Here is a 7,408-nt window from a genome sequence, read left to right on the forward strand (position 1 = left end):
CAGGAGGCACCAGTGAGCCCCAGGGCAGGAGACAGTGGGGAAAAAAAGGGCTTAAGGCTGGGGGGCCTCTCCTAGCTCCAGAAGACTGCTCTCCGCCCTGAGGCTGGACCGGAGCCAGGGAGGCAGAGCCGGCAGCGTGGGCAGATGTGGCGACCTTGGCCCAGTCGGACCGAGCGGAAGGCCCTCGGCCGTCTGGGGCTGCGGGTGCCCTCCGCCCTGCCCCGCGGAGGAAGGAATCCGAGATGGGAGTTTGGCGCCAACGGGAAAGGGGGGCACCAGGGTGGGGACGAGGCCCAAAGAGAGAAGGCAGGAAGCCGGGAGGAGCGAGTGGGGGTGGAGACGGAGGAGGGGAAGGGAGAGGGCGGGCAGGAGGAGTTGAGAGAGAGAGAGAGAGGAGAGCTGCGGGGAGGAAGGGTGGGGAGAAGGGCAGAGGAAGAGAGGAGGACTCGGAGGGGAGCGAGGAGGCCGGGCGGGCGCAGGGGCACGTCGGCCGGGCTGCCCCCGCGAGCCAGACGTCGCCATTCCGCTGCTCGGGGCGCCGCCGCCGCCGCCACCGCGCCCGGGGGCCATGCTTCCACCGCCCCCGCGCCAGCCGCCGCCCCAGGCGCGCACGGCCCGCGGCGCGGTGAGCCTGCAGCGGGCCTTCCTGCGCGGCCCGCTGGGCGTACTGCGGCTGCTGCAGCTGCTGGCCGGCGCCGCCTTCTGGATCACCATCGCCACGAGCAGGTACCAGGGCCCGGTGCATTTCGCGCTCTTCGTGTCGGTGCTCTTCTGGCTGCTGACCCTGGGCCTCTACTTCCTCACGCTGCTGGGCAAGCACGAGCTGGTGCCTGTGCTCGGCTCGCGCTGGCTGGTGGTCAACGTGGCGCACGACCTGCTGGCGGCCGCGCTCTACGGAGCCGCGACGGGCATCATGATCAGCCAGACGCAGAGCCACAGTTACTGCAACCTCAAGGATTACCAGATGTCCTGCGCCTACCACGCCTTCCTGGCGGCCGCGGTCTGCGGCGGCCTCTGCCTCGGCCTCTACCTGCTCTCGGCGCTCTATGGCTGCTGCCGCCACTACCAAGGCGAGCAGGAGGTGGCTTGAGGCCGCCGCGCCGCGGGGCGGTGGACCCGTCCTTCCCGCCGCCGCCGCCCCGCGCCCGTGCGCCCCGGCACCCTCCCCTCGCCCCTCATTCCCGCCGCCGCCCGCGTCCCAGCGCCCTGATCGCAGATCCCGCCCGACGGCAGCGCCGCCGCCCAGAATCCGTGTCAGCTACGCGGGATTTGTTGTCTCCCGGGACGGGGGCAGGGCTGCATCCGAGGGGCTGACGCACACACTCAGATGGGCCGCCCCGAGGCGAAGACTCGCGGTTCCTTTTCCCTTTCCCGGCCGAGAGCTAGACGTGGACAGAAGCCGCGTAGATCCGGGGGTGGCTCCCAAATTGGAACCAGTCTACTGGCGGCGCCACGGTCCCCTCCCTCCCGCCCCGCGTTCAGAAGAGCACCCCCTTGCTTTGGCCTCTCTTCCAACCTCGCGTGCTGAAAAAGTCAGGCATGCCGCCGCAGGCGGAGCGGGGGACGAGCCTCCACTGGTCCCGGGATGAGCGACGGGTGTGGTTTTAGCTTGGGCTCGTGCGGGCATCCTGCGCAGTCCTTCCAGGCCCATCCCTCTGTGCTTTGAGGTCTTGGGGTGAGGCCCGTCTGCAAAGGTGAGGATGGATAGGAAGGGCCTCGAGGGATGTATTCTTGCACCTTTGGAGGCTTCTTTCTCCTTTGCCTGTTCTGCCTTTGTCCTCGGGGTTCACGGAGGCCAGGTCCTAATGCCCACTGGCATTTCTGGCCTCATCTTCCCGGCCTTCCTCTCACAGGCTTCCGCTCCATCCCCACTTGCCAATATCTTTTTCCTTTAGGGATCTCACACCACCGTCTATGAATGTTAGGCGAGCCCCACCCCTTCTTTTTATAGATGGAGACTCAGAGATTGCTCTTGGGAGCTGCCAGAAAAAAAAGATTAGAAGCCCGTCTTTGGACTCCTAGTCTAGCACTGTTTACTTTAAAGCAGTGGCTGTTGCCAGGAATCCGGGTTTGGGAGCTACCCTCTAATAGAGATTTTCAAGGCCAAAAGGGTTTGTCAAGGTGCTTTCTCCTCCTCTGGGAGAGTCACAATGCTCATTAGCATAGCAAAGGCTCTGTGAAGTCCTGCTCTAAAAGAAGCCCAAGTAATTTAGTTTCCAGTGTTACTCACCTCTGGATCTGGACCAGGACCAGTTTTTCCCACTTTAAGGTTCCAAGCAGCTCTGTTTTGTCTGGGCTCTCCTTTGACACCAAGGGGCCCAACCCTTTGGCTGCGGTCTGTTTGAAGATGGGGGGCACTCCTTTTCCCCAGGGAGTTCCCTTAGCAGAGGGAGCCCCACAACCCCTCTGTGAAAGAGAAGATAGCTGCTCTCCAGACCAGTGAGAGCCTGGGAACTGTGGATTTGAACCTTTCTTTACATTATCTGGGAAATGAAGCCAAGTTCTCCAGATGGTGTTCCAGTCAAAAGGAACATCACCTGTAAGAGATGCTAGCATTGACCATGAGCAGCTGGCAGGAGTGAGTCACATCAAAGAGAGAAGAAAACTCTGGATCTGGAGTGAACAGCTGGCCCAGCCTGATAAGGTAAGATGCACCTTGGCTTTCTAGAGGGATCATTGCCCTTTGACTTAAACAAACAAAAAACAACAACCAAAAAAACCAGGAGTTCCCATCATGGCACAGGGAAACGAATCTAACGTGGAACCATGAGGTTGGGGGTTCGATCCCCGGCCTCGCTCAGCAGGTTAAGGATCTGGTGTTGCCATGAGCTGTGGCGTAGGTTGCAGACGCGGCTCGGATCCCGTGTTGCTGTGGCTGTGGCTGTGGCTTAGGCTGGCAGCTGTAGCTCCGATTTCACCCCTAGCCTGGGAACCTCCACATGCCACGGGTTCGGCTCTAAAAAGCAAAAGCAAAAAAAAAAAAAAAAAAAAAAAAAAATTGGGGGGACTTCCTGTCGTGGCTCAGTGCAAATGAACCCAACTAGTATCCATGGGGATGCAAGTTCGATCCCTGGCCTCGCTCAGTGGTTTAATGATCTGAGGTTGCCATGAGCTCTGGCGTAGGTTGAAGACGCGGCTCAGATCCCGTGTGGCTGTGGCTGTGGCTGTGACCGGCAGCTGTAGCTCTGATGTGACCCCTAGCTTGGCAACCTCCCTATGACTCCATTCGGCCCTAAAAAGAAAAACAAAAAACAAAACAAAACAAAAACAGAGGCCCCTCCTTTTCTAACAGTTAAAGCGATTATATTCAGAGAGCAAGTTGGGGGTGGGGGGGGACAGTAATAACCACAATGTCCAAAGAGACAATTCAACGTTTTTGCTAAATCCATCAAGGTCTGCTGTTTGAAAAAGCTCAGCACTCTCTGGATTCGAAACTAGACTAGAGGAGGCCAGCATGTGTTTTTATTTATTTTTATTTTTATTTTTTTGGTCTTTTTGCCTTTTCTAGGGCTGCTCCTGCAGCATATGGAGGTTCCCAGGCTAGGGGTCTAATCCAAGCTGTAGGCACCGACCTATGCCAGAGCCACAGCAACTCGGGATCCAGGCTGTGTCTGCAACCTATACCACAGCTCACGGCGACGCCGGATCCTTAACCCACTGAGCAAGGCCAGGGATCAAACCTGCAACCTCATGGATGCCAGTCAGATTCGTTAGCTGCTGAGCCACGAAGGGAACTCCGACATCATTATTTTTAGAAAAAAATGTAATCGTGGTAAAAATATTCATTACATAAAATTGACCATGGAAACTATCTTTTAAGTGTACAGTTGAATGGCATTAAATACATTCACATTGTTGTGCAACCATCGGCAGCATCCCTTTCCGAAACTTTCTCATCTCGCAGAACTGAAACTCTGTGCCTGGAGTTCCCGCCATGGCGCAGCGAAAACAATCCAATTAGGAACCATGAGGTTGCAGGTTCAATCCCTGGCCTTGCTCAGTGGGTTAAGGATCTGGCATTGCCGTGAACTGTGGTGTAGGTTGCAGATGCGGCTCGGATCTGACATTGCTGTGGCTGTGGTGTAGGCCAGTGGCTACAGCTCCGATTGGACCCCTAGCCTGGGAACCTCCATATTCTGTGGGTGCGGCACTGGAAAGACAAAAAAGAAAAAGAAAGAAAGAAACTCTGTGGCCATGAAAATGGTGGTTATTTGTGTTGTTGTTGCTGACGTTTTCTGTCCTCTGCGAAATCCCAGAACACTGAGCCCTTCAGCATCTCAGTTAGGCTGGGGTCCTGCTGCCGTGCTGCAGGCAGGGTACCTGTTTCCTCAGGTCCCATCACTGGCGCCAGCCAGGGCCTGGGGGTGGGCTTTTCTGGGATACTCAGGGATGTCTTGGGAGCCCAGTGACTTTCATTCTTCTGTTGCAGATTTCCACGTGGCTAAGGCCATGGAGACTCCCAGAGCCCGGCATGCCGACCTCTCCCAGGGCCCGCTTCCCTGGGCCGGCAACACCATTCTGACCTGGGTCAGCAGAGGGCTTCATTGGCCATAGAGGGAGGAGGGGAGAGGGAACAGCCTTTGCCCAGCAGCTCCCTTTCTACAGCATCCAATGGAAGAGCCAGGATGGTGAAGGTTCGTTACGCCTTGGCGTGGAGAAATCCCCGTTCTGCTTGTGCTGTGACTTGGGCACAAGCTTCTGGAAAACTGGGACTGGGCCATGCGCCCCTGTGCCCTAAAGCATGGCTTTTGAACTCCAGCATGTGTTCCTTTTCTTTCTCTCTCTTCTTTGCCTTTTTAGGGCTGCACCTGCAGAATACGGAGGTTCCCAGGCTGGGGATCAAATTGGAGCTACAGCTGCCGGCCTACAGCAGAGCCACAGCAACGCGGGATCTGAGCCACGTCTGTGACCTACACCACAGCTCACAGCAACGCCAGATCCTCAACCCACTGAGCGGGGCCAGGGATTGAACCTGCATCCTCATGGGTGCCTGTCGGGTTCGTTGAGCGCTGAGCCACACGGGAACTCCGCTTTTCTCTTTTTTTTAGGTCACCACTTAAGCTGCGTCCTCAGCTCGGATCCGGCTCCTTGAGGACCTCTTCCTCACCCCAGCCCATGGTGCTCTGTCTGCAGTCGAGACCTCACTCAGGAGCAGACGTCTCCTCGGCCTTCATGATACCTTATCCATCCGCACGTGCCTGAAACATTCCTGAGCCCACTGGCTCATCCAGATGTGCCTTCCTGCTTGGCCTCCAGCTGCTTCTCCACGTGTGAGAAGGACATGAAGACGGCCCCCACACCCACCCTCTCCTCCCCTCGGGGCCCTGTGCCATGAGAATGGCCACCTGAGCTGGCCCAGAACTTTTGGATGTGGGAGGCAGCCTCCTTGGCCTCCCTCTGTGGACTCTAGGACCCAATCCAAGCGAGACTGCTGTGGGCTGCCTCCAGCCCAAACGCCTGGGACCAAGCATGGGCCCAGGAGAGGATTTCTGCAGTGTTCTATGATGGCCCAGAGAGAGGGTGAATGTGGGGTGGGGTGGGGGGTGGGGAGAGGGGACCAATGTGCCTTGTTCCGTCGTCTAGTGGTGATTACTAATGTGCCTTTCTGAATAAAGTTTGGTTTTTCTGATCCTGCTCTCTGTGTCTTCTCTCCTGCCCCCCCCGTAGTAACCCTCTGTGCCAGGTCTCCCAACCTGCAGTCCATCTTCTCATTTTCTTTCTTTCTTTCTTTTTGTTTTTCTTTTTTTGCTTTTTAGGGCGGCAAAGGTTCCCAGGTTAGGGGTCGAATTGGAGCTGCAGGTGCCGGCCACAGCCACAGCCACAGCAACGCAGGATCCAAGCCTCATCCGCAACCTACACCACAGTTCATGGCAACGCTGGATCCTTAACCCACTGTTCAAGGCCAGGGATTGAACCCACATTCTCATGGATACCAGTTGGGTTGTTATCACTGAGCCCCAACGGGAACTCCCTCCATCTTCTTGTTTTGCCGTACTTGTCTGCTTCCTCTCTGCCTCCTCGTCTTCTGGGATGGAAAGAAAAGTGAGGTCACAGATTTCCAGCACATCGAGGGCAGGACACAGGAACCAGTGGGAAGAAAACTCCCTGTGTCTGTGCCTGACTGAGGCTGGAGGGAATTCCAGAAGCTCCTAACTCGCTCTCAATGGGCCCTCTGTTTGAGAAGCTCCACAGCCTGATGGGCAGGCACAGAATGACTGAGGTCTTGGAGCTAGAAGGTCTTTTCTGGTCCAACCCCATCGTTTTACAGGAGGGAAAAGTGAACCCCAGGGTGGAGTGGCAACTTGCCTGTCACAGAGCAGGGCCGGGCCAGAGTGGGGTCTCCTGGAGCTCAGGCTCTGGTTCTTTCCTGCGTACGGACAACTGTGCCTGTCCTGGTCTTACCTCCTGGACACACCCGATCTGATTTCCCTTCCTCTGTTCCAGTCGTGCCCTGGAAAGGACTGGAGGGCAGTTAACAGACATCCTTGTGGGCTCCTCCCTCTGGTGATCTGGGCCTGAAGTCCGCAGCCAGGACATAGAGTCCTGGCAGGTCTCAGGGCCCACCTGGCACAGCTCCAGACCTACTCTTCCAAAGCAGCCTCGCCAGTGTTCAGTACAAATACCCTTTGCTTTTTTCTTTCTCTCTCTGCTTCATGGTTGGCACTGCCAGGGTGGAGGAAAATGCCACCAGCTGCCCAGGATCCTCTCTTTCTTCCCTCTTCCCTTTGTGTCAATTCATCAACATCATGCAAAGAAAAAGTGGCCTTTAGGGAGTTCCTGGTGGTTCAGTGGATTACAGGTCAGGCACCATCACTGCTGTGGCTCAGGTCGCCACTATGCAGGGGTTTGATCCCCGGCCCGGGAGCTTCTGCATGCCAAGGGCGTGGCACCCGGCAAAAGTGGCCTTTATGTGCAGGCTGGTAAGTCCTCTGCCTGGTGGAGACTTGCGGCTGAAAATGTGCTTCTACCTGCATTACCTTATTTGATCTTGTCATCCGTCTTAGAGCTTGGCATTGCCACCTCCACTCAATAAAGAAATATAGCCCCTGGAGTTCCCGTTGTGGTGCAGCAGCAACTAGTATCCATGAGGATTCAGGTTCAATCCCTCGCCTCGCTTAGCAGGTCGGGGATCCTGCATTGTCATGAGCTGTGGTGTAGGTAGCAGACTCAGCTCGGATCTTGCATGGCCATCGGCTCTGGTGTAGGCCGGCAGCTACAGGTCCTATTTGATCCCTAGCCTGGGGACCTCCGCAAGCTACAGGTGCGGCCCTAAAAAAAAAAAAAAAAAAAAAAAAAATAGAGAGAGAGAGAGAGAAAAGAAAAGGAAAAAGAAATACAGCTCCAGAGAAGACAAAGGCCTTACTCATGGTCACACGGCTGGTTAGTGACAGGACTGGGCCTGACAGGT

General features: G+C 56.4%; 1 long non-coding RNA gene across 2 annotated transcripts; it reads left to right on the forward strand.

Annotated features, from left to right (window-relative positions):
• On the forward strand, positions 377-5,629 carry MARVELD1. 2 transcript variants are annotated; one of them, XR_002338495.1, is made up of 3 exons: positions 377-2,644; positions 4,430-4,634; positions 5,049-5,629. It is a non-coding gene; the product is annotated as an MARVEL domain containing 1 (long non-coding RNA). The 2 variants fall into 2 exon arrangements; XR_002338496.1 differs by lacking the exon at positions 4,430-4,634 and having other exon boundaries at positions 5,049-5,416.

The sequence above is a fragment of the Sus scrofa genome, chromosome 14, assembly GCF_000003025.6.
Source record: "Sus scrofa isolate TJ Tabasco breed Duroc chromosome 14, Sscrofa11.1, whole genome shotgun sequence".
In the NCBI taxonomy this organism is placed as follows: domain Eukaryota; kingdom Metazoa; phylum Chordata; class Mammalia; order Artiodactyla; family Suidae; genus Sus; species Sus scrofa.